Source organism: Gracilinanus agilis, chromosome 2, assembly GCF_016433145.1.
Source record: "Gracilinanus agilis isolate LMUSP501 chromosome 2, AgileGrace, whole genome shotgun sequence".
NCBI lineage: Eukaryota > Metazoa > Chordata > Mammalia > Didelphimorphia > Didelphidae > Gracilinanus > Gracilinanus agilis.
In genome coordinates, this window is record NC_058131.1 from 501,004,777 (window position 1) to 501,027,896 (window position 23,120).

At 38.0% G+C, this 23,120-nt stretch overlaps 1 pseudogene; it reads right to left on the minus strand.

Moving 5' to 3' along the window:
- Positions 1 to 307: 307 nt before the first annotated feature.
- Positions 308 to 1,524, minus strand: LOC123237832 (annotated as a pseudogene).
- Between the last annotated feature and the right edge of the window lie 21,596 nt (positions 1,525 to 23,120).

Sequence of the window (23,120 nt, forward strand, 5' to 3'; positions counted from 1 at the left end):
TTTGTTAGCTCATCCTACCCATGAGCAATCAATGTTTTTCCAATTGTTTAGATCTAGTTTTAATTGTTTGGAAACTGTTTTGTAGTTGTTTTCGTATAATTCCTGTGTTTGTTTTGGTAGGTAGATTCCTAAGTATTTTATGTTATCTAGGGTGATTTTAAATGGTGTTTCTCTTTCTACCTCTTGCTGCTGTGAGGTGTTGGAAATATATAGAAATGCTGATGATTTATGTGCGTTTATATTGTATCCTGCAACCTTGCTAAAGTTGTTGATTATTTCTACAAGCTTCCTAGTTGATTCTCTAGGATTTTTTTTTTGCACTGAACGTGATGACTTTATTGATGGTACACAAGATAGGACTATGCTCCTCCCCCCACTACAGGGGTGCCTGGGGCAGGGATGTGAAGAGGGCATGGGATCCCCAGCACAGGGACATAGGTTATTATGGATGTGGGCTCCCCAGTGGTGGAACTACTCTTTTTTTTGGCTGGGGATGAAGGTCCATCATGGCTTTCCACTTTACTCCTTGGTGGCCATGTACTTCATGAGGTCTACTACACGGTGGCTGTAACCGTACTCGTTGTCATACCAAGAAATGAGCTTGACAAAATGGTCGTTGAGGGCAATGCCAGCGCCAGCATCGAAGGTAGAAGAGTGGGTGTCGCTGTTAAAGTCACAGGATACTACCTGGTCCTCTGTGTAGCCCAAGATGCCCTTTAAGTTCCCCTCTGCAGCTTGCTTCACCACTTTCTTAATATCGTCATATTTGGCAGCTTTCTCCAGGCGGCAGGTCAGATCCACCACAGACATATTGGGAGTAGGAACACGGAAGGCCATGCCTGTGAGCTTCCCGTTCAGCTCAGGTATGACCTTGCCCACAGCCTTGGCGGCACCCGTGGAAGCAGGGATGATATTCTGGGCAGCCCCATGCCCATCCCGCCACAGCTTGCCAGAGGGGCCATCTACTGTCTTCTGGGTAGCAGTAATGGCATGGACTGTGGTCATGAGTCCTTCCACAATGCCGAAGTTGTCATGAATGACCTTGGCCAAGGGGGCCAAGCAGTTGGTAGTGCAGGAGGCGTTACTGACGATCTTGAGGGAATTGTCGTATTTCTCATGGTTCACCCCCATCACGAACATTGGGGAATCAGGAGAAGGGGCAGAGATAATGACTCACTTGGCTCCACCCTTCAAGTGAGCCCCAGCCTTTTCCATGGTGGTAAAGACGCCAGTGGATTCCACAACGTACTCAGCTCCAGCATCTCCCCATTTAATGTTAGCGGGATCCCGCTCCTGGAAAATGGTAATGGGTTTTCCGTTGATCACCAGCTTTCCATTCTCTGCCTTTACAGTGCCCTTGAACTTGCCATGGGTGGAATCATACTAGAACATGTAAACCATGTAGGAGAGGTCAATGAAGGGGTCATTGATGGCCACAATTTCTACTTCTTTGCAGCTGAATGTTGCCCTGGTCACCAGGCGTCCAATACGGCCAAATTCGTTGACTCCGACCTTCACCATCTTGTCTAAAGGATGCGACTGCAGCAGAGGATTCTGGCAGAGAGCTTGGGTGAAGAGCTGAGAGCCTTCTCTAGGATTTTTTAAGTAGACCATCATATCATCTGCAAAGAGTGATAGCTTAGTCTCCGCATTGCCTATTTTAATACCCTCAATTTCTTTTTCTTCTCTAATTGCTACTACTAGTGTTTCTAGTACAATGTTGAATAATAAAGAAGATAATGGGCATCCTTGTTTCACTCCTGATCTTATTGGAAAGGCTTCTAATTTATCCCCATTGCATCTGATGCTTGTTGATGGTTTTAGGTATATACTGTTTATTGTTTTTAGGAAAGGTCCTTCTATTCCTATACTTTCCCATGTTTTCAATAGGAATGGGTGCTGTATTTTGTCAAAGGCTTTTTCAGCATCTATTGAGATAATCATGTGATTTTTGTTTGTTAGATTGTTGATATGGTCAATAATATGGATGGTTTTCCTAATGCTGAACCATCCTTGCATTCTTGGTATAAATCCCACCTGATCATGGTGGATGATCCTCTTGATCACTTGCTGGAGTCTCTTTGCTAGTATTCTATTTAAGATTTTTGCATCTATGTTCATTAGGGAGATTGGTCTGTAGTTTTCTTTCTCTGTTTTTGATCTCCCTGGCTTTGGAATCAGTGCTATATTTGTGTCATAGAAGGAATTTGGTAGGACTCCTTCTTTGCTTATTATATCAAATAATGTGTGTAGTATTGGGATTAGTTGTTCTTTGACTGTCTGATAGGATTCACTTGTGAATCCATCAGGCCCTGGTGATTTTTTCTTAGGGAGGTCTTTGACGGCTTGTTCAATTTCTTTTTCTGATATAGGATTATTTAGGTATTCTAGTTCTTCTGCTGTTAATCTAGGCAATTTATATTTTTGTAAATATTCATCCATATCTCTTAGATTGCTATATTTATTGCCATATAATTGGGAGAAATAGTTTTTAATGATTGCCTTAATTTCTCCTTCATTAGAAGTGAGGTCTCCCTTTTCATCTTTGATACTGTCAATTTGGTTTTCTTCTTTCCTTTTTTTAATTAGATTGACCAGTACTTTGTCTATTTTATCTGTTTTTTCAAAATACCAGCTTGTAGTCTTATTTATTAATTCAATAATTCTTTTACTTTCGATTTTATTAATTTCTCCCTTGATTTTTAGTAGTTCTAATTTAGTTTTCATCTGGGGATTTTTAATTTGCTCTCTTTTTCTAATTTTTTAAGTTTCATGCCCAATTCATTAATCTCTGCCCTACCTAATTTGTTAATATATGCACTCAAGGATATAAATTTCCCCCTGAGTACTGCCTTGGCTGCATCCCACAGAGTTTGGTAGGATGTCTCATCATTGTCATTCTCTTCAATGAAATTGTTGGTTGTTTCTATGATTTCTTCTTTGACTAGCTGGTTTTGGAGAATCATATTATTTAATTTCCAATTAGTTTTTCATTTGCCTGTCCAGGTGCCCTTACTAATTATTATTTTCATTGCATTATGATCTGAGAAATTTACATTTATTATTTCTGCTCTTTTGAATTTATTTGCAATGTTTCTATGCCCTATTACATGGTCAATCTTTGTGAACGTACCATGTGCAGCTGAAAAGAAGGTGTGTTCCTTTTTGTCCCTATTCATTTTTCTCCACATATCTATTAATTCTAATTTTTCTAGGGCTTCATTCACCTCTCTTACCTCTTTCTTATTTATTTTTTTGGTTTGATTTATCTAGATCTGAAAGAGGATTATTTAGATCTCCCACTAGTATGGTTTTACTATCTATTTCCTTCTTGAGCTCTACCAGTTTCTCCTTTACAAATTTGGATGCTATGCCATTTGGTGCATACATATTGAGCAGTGTTATTTCCTCATTGCCTATACTGCCTTTTATCAGGATGTAATTACCCTCCCTGTCTTTTTTAATCATATCTATTTTTACTTTGGCTTTATCAGAAATCATGATTGCCAATCCTGCCTATTTTTTCTCATTTGAAGCCCAAAAGATTTTGCTGAAGCCCTTTATTTTAAACTTGTGTATGTCCACCCGCCTCATATGTGTTTTTTGTACACAACATATGGTAGGATTTTGGTTTCTAATCCATTCTGCTATTTGCTTCTGTTTAATGGGTGAGTTCATCCCATTCACATTCAGAGTTATAATTATCAGTTGTGTATTTGCCGACATTTTGGTGTCCTCCCCTAATTCTATCCCTTCTTCTTACACTATTTCCTTTTAAACCAGTGGTTTGCTTTAAGCCAGTAACCCTTGTCCCCTCCCTTGATTTACTTCCCTTTTTACCCCCTCCCTTATTATTCCCCTCTTTTTATTTTTAAGGTCTAATGAATTCCCTCCCCCTTCTTCTCCCCTCCCTTTTTTGACCTCCCCACTCCCCTGCTCCTCTTGATTTATCCCTTCTGACTTTCTCAGTAGGGTTAGATAGAGTTTTATATCCCAATGGATATAGCTACTGTTCCCTCTCCGGGTTAATTACACTTAGAGTAAGGTTTAAATATTACCTCTTAATGCCCTTTTCTTCTCCTTCTTATAATAGTATTCATCCCTTCCCCTTCCCGTGCCCTCTTTGTGTGTAATAGAATATCCTATTTTTCTTATTCCTTCAAGATTCTTTTGGTGTCCTCCACTATTCACTCCCCTCTTTTCCTCCCACCCATATCATCTTAGACCATTTAGTATTCCAACCTCTCCCTATGAATATTTCTTCTAGTTATTATAATAGTGAATGCTATAATGGTGAACAGAGTTCACTACAGAGAATTATACATAACATTTCTCCACATAGGAGTTCCAATAATTAGATCTTATTGAAGCCCTTAAAGAGGCAAATTTAAAAAATATGAGTTTTCTTACTTTCCCTTCTGTTTCTTATTTACCTTTTCATGTTTCTCTTGATTTTTGTGGTTGGATATTGAACTTTCCATTTAGTCCTTCTCTTTTCTGTGCAAATGCTTGGAAATTTTCTATCTTGTCGAATGCCCAAATTTTCCGCTGGAAGAATATAGTCAGTTTTGATGGGTACGTGATCCTTGTTTGTAAACCCAATTCTCTTGCCTTTCTGAATATCATATTCCAAGCCTTGCAGTCTTTTAGTGTAGAGGCTGCCAGATCCTGTGTGATCCTGATTGGTGTTCTTTGATATCTGAATTGTCTCTTTCTGGCTTCTTGTAAAATTTTTTTCTTTTACTTGGAAGCTCTTGAATTTGGCTATTATATTCCTGGGGGTTGTCTTTTCGGGGTCTAGTGTAGAGGGTGATCTATGGATCCTTTCAATGTCTATATTGCCCTCTTGTTGTAGAACTTCAGAGCAATTTTGCTGAATAATTTCTTTTAGTATGGAGTCCAAATTTCTATTAATTTCTGGTTTTTCAGGAAGACCAATGATTTTCAGATTGTCTCTTCTAGACCTGTTTTCTTGATCTGTCTGTTTCTCATTGAGATATTTCATGTTTCCTTCTATTTTATCAGTCTCTTGACTTTGTTTTATTTGTTCTTGCTGTCTTGATAGATCATTGGCTTCTACTTGCCCAGTTCTTGTCTTTAGAGACTGGTTTTCTGCTATAAGCTTTTGATTTTCCTTTTCAATTTGGTCTGACCTGTTTTCAAGCTGTTTGATTTTTGTCTCCAATTTGCTTATTAATTCTTTTGATTTGGAGGCATCTTTTTCTAATTGCCCAATTCTAGCCTTTAGAGACTGGTTTTTGGCTATAATCATTTGGTTTTCCTTTTCAATCTGGTCATTTCTGGTCTTTGATTTACTTGCCTCACTTTCCAATTATGAAATTCTGCCTTTTAAACTGTTATTTTCTTGCCAGATCTCTTCCATCTTTCTCATGATCTCAGATTTGAACTCTTCAAGTCCTTGTGACCCATTTTCATTGTTTTGGGAAGGTTTGGATTGTTTGTTCTCCTCTACTGTTTCCTCTGTTGTCTGGATTTTTTCTGTGTAAAAGATGTCAAGTGTTAAAGGTTTTTTCTTCTTCATCTTTCTCTTCTGGTTTTCCTGATGATTCTGGCTTGCCATTGTAAGCTGAGTTCCCTCTCAGCTTTATGCTCACGCTCAGGATCTGTCTGCGCTCATTAGACTCCTGAGATCTCTGGTCTAGTTGTTCTGGGACAAGCCTCCTGGTGGTCTCCTTGCTCGTCTTCTGCCTGAAGCTCCTTTAACAGTCTCAGGGAGCGGCTTCCACAGTCAAGCACCTCTCTGCACTAGGTCCCCATTCAAGGTCTGCTCCTGCACTCAGAATCAGCCCCTTTGTCAGCGCCTTAGCCCACGCCTGCGTCAGCCCCTTCACCTGCGCCTGGGCTCAGGGTCTGTGTTCAGAGTCCGTGGGTTCTTTAGCTTCTTGGGGGGTCTTAAGTCTTGCTGCTATCAGGAACAAGCCCTGGTGGGCTGCCAATGACTTAATTGGTGCCCCAAACTTGCTCTGACTCTTGCGCTGGCTTTGGAGTTGTAGGTGGTGTGGGGTGTGGGGGAGGGGGTTGCTCCACTCGTGTTTTCGTGAGAGCTGTTTCACCCCCTTTATAGCATGGAAATGCCCTGATTCCACGTACCTTTGATGCTGTGCCCTGTTGTGGGGTCCCTTCTTTCCTCTGGATTTGTTTTTATATCTTCATGAGGAGTCCTATATGCGTGGGTTAGGAGAGGTCCAGCAGTTACTTTTTACTCTGCTGCCATCTTAACCCCGCCCTCTTTCAATACTTTCTGAAAGTGTTTGCATACTTTCTTCTATTGAGTAAGTTTGGATGTTGAATACTGTATCTCCTCCAAGTTCTTTTAAAGGAAAGATTAAAATTCTTCTTTTCTGAGTATATCTGATAAAGTTCTCGTATTCAAGTCACATAAAGAAGAGAGTCAGATTTATGAGACTAATTGCAGTTCTCCAATAAATGAATTTTCAAAAGATATGAATAGGCAGTTTTCAAAGGAAAAAAATCCGAGCTAACAACAATCACATGAAAAAATGCTCAAAATCACTCATAATTACAGAAATGCAAATTAAAGCAACTTTGAAGTTCTACCCCACACCCATCTGACTAGCAAAAATGACAATAGAAGAAAATAATAAATGTTGGGGGATGCTGTAGGAAAACAAGTACATTAGTGAACTGTTGGTGGAGCTATGAATTTATCCATTCTGGAAAGCAATTTGGAATTCTGGCCCCAAAGTTACTACATGGTTTATACCCTTTGACCCAACATACCACAATTAGGCTTATTCCCCAAAGAAATCAAAGAAAAAAAGAAATATATGCAAAAATATTTATAGCAGACGTGAAACATTTATAGCACATATTTATGTCACTTAAGCCTTGACTGACACCAACTACCTCTCCCTTCTGATTGAGGGAGGGCTAGAGAGTGCTGCATTAAACTTCTTCCAAGGCCTTCCTTTATAGAGGGCAGAAACTTGATACTTTTGTTCTCTCCACACATCATCTGCTGCCCTTTTTGGTTTTAACTCCTTGGAACAAGATACTTCCCAGGTTGCCCCTGGTCAACCTTCTTTAGTTTTCCTTTTCCTACCACTTTTGTTGTCCCTCTACCCCCACCTAGACCCCAGTGTCCCCATTAGAATATAATCTACTGAAGGGGAGGAAGTATTTCCTTTTTATTAATTGTATCCCCAGCACTTAGCATAGTGACTGTCATATAGTAGGCACTCAATAAGTGTTTATTGGATTAGGTTGGATATTTATAGACATTTTATTCATGGTAACCAATCCCTGTCCAAAAAAAAAGGGCACTAAGATGGTGTCCTATTAGGAAATGACTAAACAAATTTTTCTATGTGGATATAATGAATATTATTGTCACATAAGAGAAAGCAAATGGTTTCAGAAGAAACTGGAAAATGTTTATGAAATGATACATAGTGGAGTAAGCAGAACTAAGAGAATAATTTACACACAATGAAAGCATAAAAACAACTTTGAAAAACTACTATTTTGACTAGTATAATGATAAACTACAAGTTCAAAAGAATGAAGATGAAATATAATACTCACTTTCTGCTAGAGAATGAATGAATTTAAAATTCAGAAAGAGTTGTACACTTTTGGCTATGCTCAATGTGAGAATTTCTTTGGCTGGACAATGCACGTATGTTACTCAATTAAGGAGTTATGATAAGAACAGATTATAAAAGAAAAAAAATTGAAAACAAATATTGACTATCAGTGTAATTAAAGGCATTACATTTTGAGAAACTTTGCATCAAAAACAAACAAAAACCCCAAGCCCATCCAACATATTGATATTATTAACGTGTATATTTTATGTTATAAGCATGTATGATATTTTTATTTTAAAGATTGGCTTGTAAGTTAACAAAACAAAGCTATTCCTTTAAAATGAATAAATATAGGGAAATTTTTTTACTTTTGCTCAATGTCCAATTTGACTTAGGCTCAACTGTAAAAGATATATTTTTTAGATTTCAATCAATTTTTGTTTTTCAGGTCATATTCCAATATATCCTTTCACTTTTTAGATTATTGTGAATACTGACAGTTGGCCCTGGAATGTGAAAAGTTTTCACCTTGCTCCCTATAAAAATTGTTTATTATTATTATAATTTTTACATTTGATTTTACTTTTTCTGTTAGTTAGGGCTTGACTTCCCTGGGTTTCTTTCTGCAAGAGTTCTAGGGGTTCTTTCAGCCTGTGTTTTATATCTGCTTCCAACTATTGGCAGTAAATTTCTTTTCTATGATTTCCTGAAGTATGATATTTAGGTTTTTCTTTATCATGGTGTTTTTCTGGAAGATTAACAATCCGTAGCTATCTAAATATTTGATGACCTCCTTCAGGAGATACTGGGATTTCCCTCATCAGAGGTTTTCGAATAGAGGCTGGATCACCATTTGTTGGGGATGATATAGAAAGAATTTTTTGTTGGTTGTGGTTGGAATATAGGATCACTTAGGTCTCCTCCAGCTCTGAAGAGCTTTTATTCTATGACTACAAATGAAGTCTTCTGACTTAGAATCAAGAGATCTTCCCATTATCTAGATACCATACCCCAAGCATGTGAAGACTTCCCTAAGCAGAATGCATGGATGAGAGCAATTTGTTCCAAAGGGCATGAAGGCAACTGAAATATGCATTATGGAGGACTTAGGGCATGGGCAGACATCAAAGAGACCAAGGTAATCCACTACATATTGCCACTGGACCTAAGTCACTCTGGAAGAGAGAGTAAGCCTGATGACTTTGTACAACTCTGCCTCAATTAAATCCAATTCAGGTCCAAGTCAAGCTATCACTCCATGATGCCACTGATACTCTTCAAAAACAAAGGATGAGGGGTCAACTGGGTAACTCAGTGGATTGAGAGCCAGGCCTAGAGACAGGAGGTCCTAGGTTCAAATGTGGCCTCAGACACTTCCCAGCTGTGTGACCCTGGGCAAGTCACTTGACCCCCATTGCCTAGCCCTTACCACTCTTCTGTCTTGGAGCCAATACACATTATTGACTCCAAGATGGAAGGTAAAGGTTTAAAACAACAACAACAAAAACAAAAACAACAAAGGAAGAACAACAGCAACCACAACAACCATTTTCCCATGACAACTATAATTATTCTATGTCATCTAGCACTTTTCTTATTAATCTATCAGTCAGTGGGTCAACTAGAATTTATTAAACATCTACTATGTGCCAGGCACCATGTTAGTGCTGAGGAAAGAACAAAAGGCAAATGACAGTTTCTTTTCTCAAGCAATTCACAGTTCAGTGACGTGAACCAGCTCTGCATTCCTACAATGTGTCAGACATTGTTCTAAAAGCTAGGAATGCAAAGTTAAAAAAATGAAGCAATCCCCATTCTCTAGGATCTTATAATCTGTCAGGAGAAACACGTACCTAAGAAAGTATATGCGTAATATATGCAAGAAAAATAGAAGGCAGTTAAATACAGCATAGTTTAAGGAAGGAGGGCTAGCTTTTTGCTGTTTCCCCAAGACAAGTGGCTTAGCGGGGCTTGCTTCTCCTAGGGCATAGTGTCTTTGAAAAATGGTCTAATGCAGTGATGGGCAAACTACAGCCTGCAGGCCAGATGTGGTCCCCTGAAATGTTCTATCTGGCTGTGCGACATTATTCCTAATCTGACGAATACAATGAGTAGGATACAATACAATGAAACTTGGAAAGAATTGCCTTAGAAACAGACTGAGAGATGAGCATTTCCTTTCCTTTGGCCCCTCTTTAAAATGTTTGCCCATCACTGGTCTAATGTGTTACTGGGTTGGGAGAAGTAGGTGATATGATGGATATGCTAATTTCTCACCAGCTTCTGCTACTGATGGATTCAGCCAGGTAAGTTCCTCCACTATTGGTCAGCTGCTTCCCAGAGGGAGATTTTGGAGAAAGATTTTGCCTTGAGTCTTGACAAACTACGAAGTGATGACTTATTGGTTCATCTTTTAACCACCCCCTTCCTAACAACGTGAATCACTCGAACAGGGTATCTTATTAAAATCAGTTATTAACATTCAAACCTTACTATACAAATGGGGAGAGCTTAATTTAGATTTTTACACCATCTTTGGAAAATTGGCTTTTAAAGACTATAATTAGGGAGGAAAGGGAATAATATTCCAAAGGGAATAAAGGAGAGCAAGTGGAGCAGAGAGAAGGAGAGAAGACTAATTCACAGAACTTGCAGCCAACCAAGAACATTTTTAAAGACAGAAATATCCTTCCTTCCCTGTCACTTTCCAGCCAAGGGAGGAGAAAAGGCAAGGGTCTTCCTCTCCATAATTATTGTAACAACCCCTTTCTGGGTAGTAGAGAACAATCATCCAATAAGCATTTATGACGTATTTATCATGTGCCTGGTACTGTATTAAGAGAAGATACATTCTCTATATACATACATATATAGACACATATATGAGTGTGTGTGTGTGTATATATATATAGAGTCACATATTCATATATATATACATATATATATGTAAGTAAGGTTCTAAATCTGTGGTTCTATGATAGCCTCCAGAATAATATAGTGGAATAAACACTGGATTTGAAGTCAGAAATTCTGAGTTTAAGCCCATGTTCCACTTAAGAGGATGACTTGAAGAGTAGCAGGTCTCAGTAGCCAGCATTTTAATATACTATTGCACTTTTCAAGATTTGCAGAATGCTTTGTACATATTATTTCATTTGATCTTCACAAGAATCCTGGGAGGTAGATGTTATTCTTATCCTCATTTTACACATGAGATAGGTTGAATAACTTTTCCATTATTCACATATATATGTCTATGTATATATATATATATATATGAAGATTCACTTATGGGACAAATAGGAAAATGTGTTTCTGAGACCTGGAAGGCTCTGTGTGTGTGTGTGTGTGTGTGTGTGTGTGTGTGTGTGTGTGTGTGTGTTAGAAATACAGCACAAAAGAAGTCTTCCTGACTATAATGCAGATGACCAAAGAAAACTGATTTCCTGAGAAAAGGAATGACCACATCTACTGGGCACTGAGGAGAACTCTGTAGGCACAGGGGAGCACAAGAAATTGCAATCGAAGTTTATGACGGGGATTGATGATGGCTAACATCGGCTGAAGGCTCCTGGAATGAAGGATGGTGAAAAGAACCAAGACAAATAGCAGTGATGGAGAACACCTACTATAAATAAGCTATAGGAATGAGTTATAGGCAGGGGTGTGCCAGTAAATGTTTCACAACCATCTAGGGGTAGGAGTGAGGAAAATGGGTATAAGACACAATTTTAAGTTCAACCTTTTTATTAGCTTTTTTCTCCATCAATTTCTTAAATCTATAAAAAATCCACAAAACAATAAATGAAGCCCTGATTTATAGCTTGTAGATTTCCAAGGTCCAATCACCACAAGAGCTGATTCTAGCACACTCTTGGTTAAAAAAAAAAAAGAAAGCTTTGCTGCACAGACAGTGAGAAGAGTCAGGAAGAAAACAGCATCGTGTTGAGGGTAAATATCAAGTAAACCTCAGCCCTAGTCAGAGACCTATCAAAGGAACACTGTAAATGACTAAGGACTGAAAGGCTAAGGGAAGGTAAGTGGCTCAGTGGTTTGAGAACCAGGGCTAGAGACAGGAAGTCTTGGGTTAAAATCTGACCTCAGATGCTTCTTAGCTGTGTGACCTTGGACAAGGCACTTAACCCCCATTGCCTAGTCTTATCATCTTCTGCCTTGGAACCAATATATAGTATAGGGTTAAAAATAAAAAGACCTGAAAGACTTTGAAGAAAGGGTAGTTCACTAGTGGATACTATTATTTTCTATGAGTTCCAATATAAGTTCAATTGGTTTCCCTTGACCTATAAATAAAACTTCATACTTTCAGTTTTTCAAAATCTAGGTGCTTATAAGCAAGTGCCCCACATTTAAAGTGAGGCATCAGTTACTGAGAAATACCAAAATTATCTTTGTGTAGGCCATGATCCAGAAAAGTGAGAAGTCCCACAATGTATGCATGGGCCATGCTCTGGGGACTTTATCTGTTCTAATTTGAACTCCTAACCCAGGGTCTCTGCTTTCCATATTGATGAGTATGTAAGCGTAGACTCACATGGACCCCCAGACATGTCCTAGCTAACCCCAGACATATCCACCCATCCAGATCATTTTCTTGCCATTTACCCTGCTGAGGACCAAATGAGATAATATATATTAGTGTATTTTGCAGGATATAAATGCTAATATTAATATTAGTAACATTTTCTTAGAGCTGGAAAGGATCTTTACCCAAGCACTCTGTGAAGAATGAGCCCCTTCTAAAACATTTCAGACAAATTCCTGCCTAATCCATCATTCTAAACACAAAATAGATTCAGAGAAGGTTAAGAAAGGGGCATTAGAAATCATCTAGCCTAGCCTTCTGACTATATAAGGAAACTGAAGGGCAGAGATGCTGGCGAGGAAATAGGATGAGGAAATCAGAGGTGGTTACCTCTATTTGCTTCCATTCTTCACCTAGGGCAGAGCTGGATGAAAGGTAAACAAGAGAAAGTCTAGATGGAGTCCCAGGCTTGTTGGCCCAGTAAATTGTTTTAAAGGTCTAGTAAGAATCAAAGTTGAAAATATGGCATTTTAAGCAGAACCAGGAGAACATTACACACAGTAACTGAAATATTGTGGGACAATCAAATGTGATAGACTTAGCTACTCTCAGCAATACAGTGATCCAGGATAATTCTGAGGGATTTATGAAAAAAATGCTATCCATCTCCAGAGAAAGAATTGCTAGAGTAGAAATGCAGAAGAAAGCATATGATTTTTCACTTGGTTATATGGATATATATTTTGGGATTTTGGTTTTATAAGATTATTCTCATACAAAAATGAATAATATGGAAATAGATTTTGAGTGATAATATATGTATAACCCAGTGGAATTGCTCGTCAGTTCTGGGAGAGGAAAGGGAAGAGGGGAGGAAGGCAACCTGAATTATGTGACTTTGGAAAACTTATGGGTAAATTTGTCACTGGAATAAAATAAAGATAAATTTTTTTAAAATATGGCATTTCCAATGATAACTTTCTGAGCTATAAGAATAATTATACTAGCTTATATTTATGTAAAATGCTATATTCCATCTACCACCTTTGAGATAGGGAATGAATGTGCCTGGTATCATAATGTGTTAATAGCCATATTAATATTATATAGATAAGGGAACTGAAGATGGGAGAGATGAGATCTGACCATGGTCACCTGACTGGTTCCTAAAACCATAAGATTTAGACCATTTCACTACAGGTTGCACTCCTGACTCTTCAGACCATCTCTAAAACTTCTTTACTCTGGACTTCTCATTCTGGAAATATTCTACACCTTCAACCTTTTCCTCTGAATGACTGGTACCCTCTAAAAACTCCATTTTAAAGAGGATGACCAATGCCAACCAAATTTTCCTTCTATTCCAATCAGTGTTCCTGAATATAGATTTTTTTTCTATTGTGCCTCTACACAGACACTTTCTTTTATTCCATCATCTCCTCATCCCTTTGTTGCTTTTTCAATTTAAATGTAAGCTCTTTGAGGATAAGAACTGTTGTTATTCTGCTTGTATTTATATTCCTAGTGCTTAGTACATTGCCTGGCACATAGTGAATGTCTAATAAGTGCCTGTTGACTTGATGTAAAAGGGGTCTTAGAAGCCATCTAGTTAAATCTTTTCATTTTAAAGATGAGGAAAGCTTGAAGAAAATGTGTCGTGCCCAAAGTCACACAAAGGAAAGACAGGAACAAGCTTTTATTAAATGCCCACAATGTAATAGGCACTGTGCTAATTTTTGATTTACAAATATTACCTCATTTGATCACATAGGAAGTAACAAAAAGACAGAGGATTTGGATCGACGGCCTCTTACTCCAATTTCAGTGCTCTTTTCCACTGTAAAATCGTACTTCTGACAGTGGTGGAATCTGGGCTCAAAACCAAATCACCTGACACTAATACTTTCCCCATAGCATACTCTTCTCCCTAATTGCCCTGAGTCCACACCTTATAATTGGTTCCTCATTCATTACCTTATTAAAAGATTCCAATTGCATATTGAAAGAGATCTTTGCAAAGAACAATAAATACTTGACTGGATGAAACAAAATATGGTATAGATATAGCGAAGGAAAAAAATACAGAGAGTTATATACCAGACCTTGAAAATAGCTATGATAGTGCTTAGTTTTATTAGCTCAGTCATTCAGAATGTGCTACTGAAAGCATAGATATACATCTGATATATATATGTGTGTGTGTGTGTGTGTGTGTGTGTGTGTGTGTGTGTGTGTGTGTGTGTGTGTGTGTATCAAGTTAGTTTTGTAGAGAAAGAAAAAAGACAGCCAGTTGGCTGGCCGAAGACTCAGGAAACTGCATCTTATCTCTTTCTCTCATGCCCACCTTCCAACTTCTTCCTGATGCTTTCTTAATTTTTCATACTTGAAGGAAGAAGATAACTGATGAATTCACCCTCACACTGGACAGCAACCAGACAGGGTGATCAGTTTTAAAAGACACAACTGGTCTCTTGGGAAAGAGGTGATGGACTAGAGGTATGAAATGAGTTATACATTTTCAGAAATAACCACTGCGATTTGTTTTGCTTGACAACACCTATCTGTTACTAGGAAGAATTATACTGTGGGTATGGATGAGAAGAAAGTGACATTGATGTCTTTTAAAAGCATCATAATGCTATTTTTCTTAAGAACAGAAAGTTTAGAAGTAGACATTTGTGACTCGTAGCACTAAGCAGTCATCTTGATTGACTGTTGCTAATTAGCCTTACATAGTCCTGCAAAGCATTGTTAGATTTGATCAAAGACAGTGAACATATCTAGAGAAATAGCTAGAGAAAACATGCCAAATTTATATATATATTTTTAGTCACAGGCAGACTATAACTCTCGCTAATCAGCTTGCAGGTACGTGCCATGATTCAAGACAGAAAGGGAGCAAGTCAGGGTAGACAAATGGGTTCAAATTCTCTTTACTACTAGGAAAACTACACAGAACCACAGCATACTTCCATCTCAACACACGTCATCTTTGTTCCCAAGGACAAGAAATACATTTTACTTTTACTTAGAGAGAATGATTGCCATGAACTTTACCGTATGGTAGTTAGTAAAGGAAGATCAGGGGTGAGATGTAGTGATGTTATTCTATTCTAGAATTGGCCTGAGATAGAAAAGGCTAAAAAATCACTTGCGATCCTATGAGGATATTATTAATATAGCTAGAGAATTTCCCAACATTCATGGGTAAGAAGGCTCAGCTTTTCTCACAAGTAACTATATATATTTGAAACCCAGTCATAAAGGTAAGAAATTTCGTAGTCTTCTTTATCATTTCCAGAGAGGCTCAAAATCATACCTAATCTCTGAACAGTTTTATTATCAGTTCTGCCTTTTGAGAATTCTTCATTCCAGTGTGGGACCAATTTAATTAAGGAATGTTGGATAAAGAAATAGTATTGGAGTTGGGGCGGGCTAAGAAATTGTGTTCAAGTTTTTAGAGGGACCGTCAACTATTGAAGCCCCTAAGAATTATTGCTGGGCATGAAGACAAAAGGAAACCAAGTACAAAAGATATTGAGATGGTGGATAGAATGACCTGGAAAGTGATAGTTTATGACAATATTATGATTAAATTATGTAGAGAGATAGAATTTGGGGTAAGAATGCCAATTTATTGATCATATCAGGTTTACTGGTGAGGCCAGCATCGTAACTGATAAAATGACATTGAACTCCATGGCCCTCTCAGGTGACCAGGGACCCTGGAGTTGGTTTAGTCATCTTAGAGGCTCATTATTCTGCCCCTTTCTTGAACATCTCATTGCATCTCTAATTGGTGAATTGCTAATTAAAACTAACTACCCCACCCTTTACTGACATCATGGGGAATCATACACAGAAAAAGAACCCTTGTCCCCGTCATTTATTAACCAAATTATGTTCAAAAAAGAAGACATTCTTGGGGATTCCTAAGAACAAAGATCATGCAAAAAGCAGCTTTGATTGGATGGTATTTCTTGTCTAAAGGAATACCCAGAAATCTTCACTGACCCTTAAGTTAGCATAGTATTTAAAAAATTAATTCTAGGAGTCAATTGGATGGCTCATGGCATTAAGAGCCAGGTGTAGAGATGGGGAGTTTTGGGTTCAAATCTGGACTCAGATCTTGCCTAGCTCTTGGACCCTGGGTGAGTCACTTAATTCCTGTTGTTTAGCCCTTACAAAACTTCTGCCTTGGAATCAATATACAGTATTGATTCTAAGATAAATGGTTAGGGCTTAAAAATAAATAAATAAATTCTCACGATAATTAGAATATGATGTGAAGAAGGTGATATAAATAGATAATATGGATTTCAAAAGAAAAAATGGGAGAAGGCGACAATGGTGGTAGTCGTGGTGGTAGGGAACTGATAGGTAGGGAGGAGTATGGGATACTGAGTCAAGGAAAATGGCAGAATGACCTTCCCTCCTCACTTGAAAAGGTTATAATGTTGTTTGTAGTATGCTTAGGGAAGAACTAGAATTTAGTGAAATCGAGATGATAGAAGGAATGCTAATTGAAGGTTTAAGGATTTAGGAGAGCTTGTTGAGAATAGAACTGGTATCTATATGTAATACTGGTTGTCATGGTATCCTAGAATCATATATTCATAAAGTAAGCTTGAGGATGCTGAATTTAGAGGTTCCTGAGAGCCCTTGAAGTCCTTGGGCAGCTTAGAAACAGTAGTGCTTAGCACCTAAGTAGCAAGAATAATGGATTTCTCCCATATCATCCAGCTTTATGATCCCATCCCCACCCTTTAACTGTGAATTTCTTTCAAACTGCTTGCCTGAGAACGAATTTGTGGTGTTGACTGTGGAGGAAAAACTGGTTGTGACTCTGCTTCTCAGCAATAATAATAAATAGTTTGCATTTATATAATGCTTTAAGTTTGGCAAAGTGCTTTAAATAAAATTTGATCCTCACACTGGCATTGTAAGATAGGTGCCATTATCCTCATTTTTCAGATGAGAAAACAGAGCCTCAGAGAAGTTAAGTGACTTGCCCAGGGTCACACAGCTAGTAAGTGATTCAAGTGGGGATTGGAACCTAAGACTATCTGACTCCAAGTACAGCACTCCGTCCACTGCACAGTGCTGTATCCCAAAGTAGCAGATGACTAGGACTCCCTTACTACTAACTGCTTCCTGTTCCTCATACTGGAACACTAGTAGGTGACTAAAGTAGGATTTGAAACTTCCTGATTCTATCCACTACACAATAATATATCGCAAAGAAGTGAAATTGTAATATTCAAAGACTAGGCCTTCCTACCAACTGCTTCCTGTTCCTTATTCTACTACACTTTTTAGACTGCCCACATTTCTAGAGTGCCTTAGAGCCTTATCAGTATTTTCCCCACAGTTCCATAAGCTAGGCTTAGAAGTATTATCCCCATTTTACATGAGAAAAGTGAGGCTTAAAAGATGAAGCCACATGTCCATGGTTCCATGGCAAGTAAAGGCTGCATTTAAAAGAAAGAAAGAAACAAGTAAATCCTGATAACTCCTATCAAAATGATCAAACAATTTTCTTTTGCATTTTATTAGGGCTATCATAGTAAATCGCATAACCAAGAAATTGAATTGTATTGTAGAACGTCCCTGTTTAAAACAAAGGGCATATGTTTCTGTCTTTTTTCCCTCTAGCCCTCATCAACAACAAAAAAATGTAAATGTATCTGATCTCCTCTCCCTACTTACTGCCTAACAAAAATCCTGTGTCCTTATATAATCTGCAATTAATCCTGCCTGCTTTGGACGACTTAGAAAGATGGGGCTGTTGTGCAGAGACTCCAGTGGCTTTAAAGTCTACTGTGCTATTTCTCTGTAATGCAAATTGACAAGGACTCTAAATTAGGCAACTAACTAGAAAATGAGGTTTGAAAGCCATCTTTAACAGTAGCCAGAAGCCAGGTCTTCAAGACTACAAAGAAAAGACCGGAGTGGGAGGATAGTTACCATGCTGAGGAATATGCTGACAGAAACAGAGGGGAGGAGATCAATTGGAAAAAGAACAGGATGAATCTTAGTATTGAAACATCTTTCCTGAGGAGACAAATTTTGACATTCAATAGGCATTCGTTCTGAAATGGATAGCATGTAGAACTTCAGGCTAGAGATCAGAATACTGGCTTTCCCCCATTCTGTGTCTGCCTGAAATGAACCGGGCCCCCTCTAGAACTTCCTAGGTAGCTTCTTTGACTTGCCCTCATGGGTCAGAGGACAGACAGAGTTGGTCCAGCACATTGCTATCCTGGAATGGGTAATAGAAACAGCAAGGAGGCAGAGTGGATAGAGTGCCAGGTGAAGAGTCCAAAAGACTTCTCTTCCTAAGTTCAAATCCAGCCTCAGACACTTACTAGCTGTGTGATCCTAGATGAGCCATTTAACCCTTTGGGACTCAGTTTCCTCCTCTGTAAAATGAATTGAAGAAGGAAATGGTGAACTCCAATAGCTTTGGAAAGAAAACCTCAACTATGACTGAAAATGACTGAATGGATTTATGGAAACTCAGAGGAGGTATAGGACTTTAAGGTATAAGTATTTAGGAGGAAATTATAGAATACTGGAGCCAGAAGGGACCTTAAAGAGTACCAAGCACAAATCCCTAATTTACAGAGAAACAATTCAACTTGTGAAAGCTAAAGCCCAAATTGACTTCCCTTGGTGGCTGATCAATTATTAATGAATCTGTCTGACAGCTGAGAGTCAATGGAGAGGGCAGAGAAGGATCCAAGATGAAAGCAGAGCCAAGACTGATCAGAGGTTGAAATAGGATGAAAAAGAGGATGAGAATTCCTCAGGAACGTGGATAAGTGGGCAGAGGGACATCCCTAATCAAACATGAATACTGGGCAATTGGAAGAACAGACAGAGGATGTGGTCAGTGAATTAGGTTGCAAAAGAAGTCAAATAGGTAGAGAGATGAGACAAAGTATTAGGTCAGATGTGGGATGTAGATGTGGGATCAGGGTAAGACAAACTGCTAAAATATGGGAAAAAGCCCTCCTTACTTACAACTTTCTAGGCAGCTCCATTTTGGGGAAGATGTGCTATTCTATACTGACCTTAAAGGACTCTCTTTACCCAAGAGGGATTGAGAGAAAGATTTTTTCTGTGAGAGAAATATTTTTATTTCTTCCTTGAAGTCCCATGTCATGAGAGGTATTGATACCTATTTATAATAATAATAACTGACATTTTACACATAGGAGAGGTTGAATGGACCAATTGACAGAGCAGGTTCAGAGTTGCCCTTCCTGTTTCCAATCAACTTTGGGGGAATTCTAGGACTGGCTTCTGGCTTGTTGGGGCTTATGCTGTGAAATGATAATGAATCTCTTAATTGGTTGCTGAGCCAAAGGAGCTGATGATTCATTCAATGGATGTACAAAAGGGATTGATTTACCCTCTACCTTTCCCTTTCTAAATTAGAATTATGTAAGGATTCTCTTGTGCTATTTCCTGAGAGTTAGGTGAGAGAAATGAGATTGCTCCTTTCTTCTATACAGAGGAAAAAAATCATAATAATGACTTGTACTTTTATAATGTCTAACACCTTACTCAGTGTTTACCTCATGACAAGTCTGTAAGCTAAGAAGCACAAATATTATTCCCATTTTACATGTGAGGAAAACAGACTGAAAAAGGTGATGCAATGTGCCCATAGTTACATGGCAAATAAAGGCTGGATTGAAAAACAAACAAAACATGGTAACTTCCAATAAGATGGCTAAACAATTTCATTTTGTTATTTCCTAGAGCTATTGAGGCAAAACTCATAACCAATAAACTGATTTGTATTATAGATTCTCCCTTAAGAGAACTTAAGGAGCTATGAGCATATGCCCTGCCTTGGCAAGATTTTGCCTGTGTTCCTAGCCATTTTTGCATCCTTTTTGTTTATATTTTTCCTGGTCTTTAGTGAAGAGCATTCCCAAGATGAATGTGAAGAAATCTGGATTAACTGTGAATTACAAAGGTCTAGAGCTCTTAGAACTCATCAGTTTGGATCTGATTGACAGAAGGGGGAAGTTTCAGAATTAGAGAGGTCAGTCACTGACAAGAAGAGATTGACTAGCCCAAGCCTTCTATTTTACCAATAGATCTGTACCAAGAGAAAGGCAATGCCAAAATGAATTGAAATGTAAAATGACTGGCTAGCAGTCTTGTGAAACTTTGAAGTTTGAATTCTGATAATGGTTAACTATTAGCCCCAATGAAGATTGTAACAGTCAATATAAGTTATTTTGAATGCTGTTCTAAATGAACATGATGTATCTTTATTGTTCAGCATTTCTTTTTTGTGTGTAGGAATAAATTACCTGTCCCATACCTCTTTCATATTATGCATTTAATGCTTCTTTTACTTCCTCTTTTTGAGGAAACTCTAGACTTGTGAGCCATACTATAATTTCCTATAGTTAAAATTGTCCCTGGGTGAGCCAGGGTGGGGAATTTAGTGAATCTATTAATGTGAGAAAAGGAAACACTTTCTATTTGGTGGCAAGCTCTCCCAGAATTGAACTTGTTCCAATCCAATGCTTGGGCAACAGGATACCAAAGGGTGAGTTTGAGGAATGTCTCAAGGTTAGATACACAGTACTTAAAAAGTTAGTCTGCAAAATGCTTTACGTTCGTTATTTCATTTAAGCTGAATTTAAGCCCTGTGAAGTAGATACTACAGATAGTATTGTCCTTATATTCTGAGAAGCTAACTGACTTGCTCATGGTCTCATAGCTAGTAAATATTAGAAGACAAATTTGGATCTAGGTCTTCTATACCTCGAACCTGGTGTTTACTATCGCACTGCCTCTTAAGGTACATAGGGAGCTCTACTGGTTCCATAATGCTTGGTGACGTCTGCAGAATTCTCATGAACCCAGATTCTAACTAATCTCTCCAGGGTAGAGTCTGAGGTTTGATAATTAGTATTTGATAATTTAGTATTACTAAAGGGCTTGCCTTAAGATTTTAAAAGCCCTTAAATACCATCATTCCATTTGATCCTCACCACAACTCTGTCAGGTAAGTGCTCATTTTTTGGATGAAGAAACTGATGCAGACAAAGGTTAGGTGACTTGCCCAGAATCACATTTTGTTGTTCATTCTTGGTTCTTCTTCTTCTGGGTTTTTTTTTGGTCCTTCATTTTGAAAAGGAACAATAACATCCTTGGGTGATATCTTGACTCCTGTGTGAATTGGCTTTAAGTGAGTCAGTTGCACAAAGTCATCAGCCTCATTCTGTCTTCCAGAGTCATCAAAGTCCAGTGGCAAGATAAAAATCAGGATATCTAGCTATGGCCTGGGATGCAAGGCATCTTCCATGTTTGACCAAGTTCTAAGGGCTCAACAGTGCTTGCCTCAACTGCCTTCATTACTATTGGAACAAATTGTTCCCATCCACTCATTCTACCAGGGAAATTCTTCACATACTTAGAGTTGACATTGCCCTGACTCACTGATGGGTTTGCGGCTCATTGGCTACTCTCAATCATCTGCTGAGATGGCTTTATCAGAGTGTGACTGCTACACATGCTACAGTTTTTTGGAGCCACAGATGAGAGTTTGAGTGCTAGGTAGCCACCAAAGGTGGATGAGCAACCTTGGAAAGGGTCCAGCAAGTCCTCACACCAGAGGTCCTAGTCCTCCTTGAATACCCATATAGCCAGAGAGAGAGAGAGTATAATTCTATTACTATTATACAATAATGTAGAATAAATAAAATGTATTTTATTATTATTATCATATTTAACATTGGTAATGTCTTACTATGTGTTTAATATGTCAATCAAACTTTCTTATATGTATGTGTGTTAAGAAATCATGTTATATTGTGCATAACCTTTGATCTGGTAATGCCACTACTAGGTCTGTATCCCAAAGAGATAATAAAAAAGGGGAAAGGACCTACTTGTACAAAAATATTTATAGCATCTCTTTTTGTGGTGGCAAAGAATTGGAAATTGAGGGGATGTCTATCAATTGGGGAATGGCTGAACAGATGGTGGTACATATTGGTGATGGAATACTATTGTGCTATAAAGAAACAATAAGCAAGATGATTTCAGAAAAAGCTGGAAAGAGCTGTAGGAACTGATGCAGAGTGAAGTAAGCAGAACCAGGAGAACATTGTACAGTAAAAACAATATTAGATGATGATTACCTGTGAAAACTTGGCTACTCTTAGCAGTTCACTGATCTGAGATAATCCTGAAAGATGATGAAGAACGCTATTCAAAGAAAGAACTATTGTAGTCATCTTTCATATCAGTGTATTTTTGGTCTTATTTTGGGGTTTCATTTCTGTATGAGTGTGCTCTTAAAACAATGGCCAATTAGGAAGTGTGTTTTACATGACAATAAAAAGATTTTTTAATTAAAAAAAATCATATTATATATGGGCTTAGCAGGTGTTTGCTTACATCCATGATTTCAGCCATCTACAGTACATCTTGGAATATATTCCCTTATGGATAAAGGGGCCCTTCTGTAGCCAATATTAGTAAATTAACATTTTTAATTCTTTTTTAAAATTTATTTTATTTTAAAAATATTTTCCCATGTTTACATAATTCATTTTCTTTTCCTCCACTCTACCTCCCCCCTCTCAGATCCAATAAGCACTTCCGCTGGGTTATACAAATGATATCACTTATACCTATTTCCATATTATTAATTTTTGCAATAGAGCAATCTTTTAAAACTAAAACCCTCCAATCATATATCCATATAAACAAATGACAAGTCATTTATTTTTCTTCTGTGTTTCTATTCCCACAGTTCTTTCTCTTCATGTGGATAGCATTCTTTCTCATAAGTTCCTTGGAATTGTCTTGTAGTAGCAAAGTCCATTACATTGGATTGTTCCACAATGTTTCACTTTCTGTGTATAATCTTCTCTTGGTTCTGCTCATTTCACTCTGCATCAGTTCATGGAGGTTCTTCCAGTTCATCATTTCTTACAGCACAGTAATATTTCATCACATCATATACC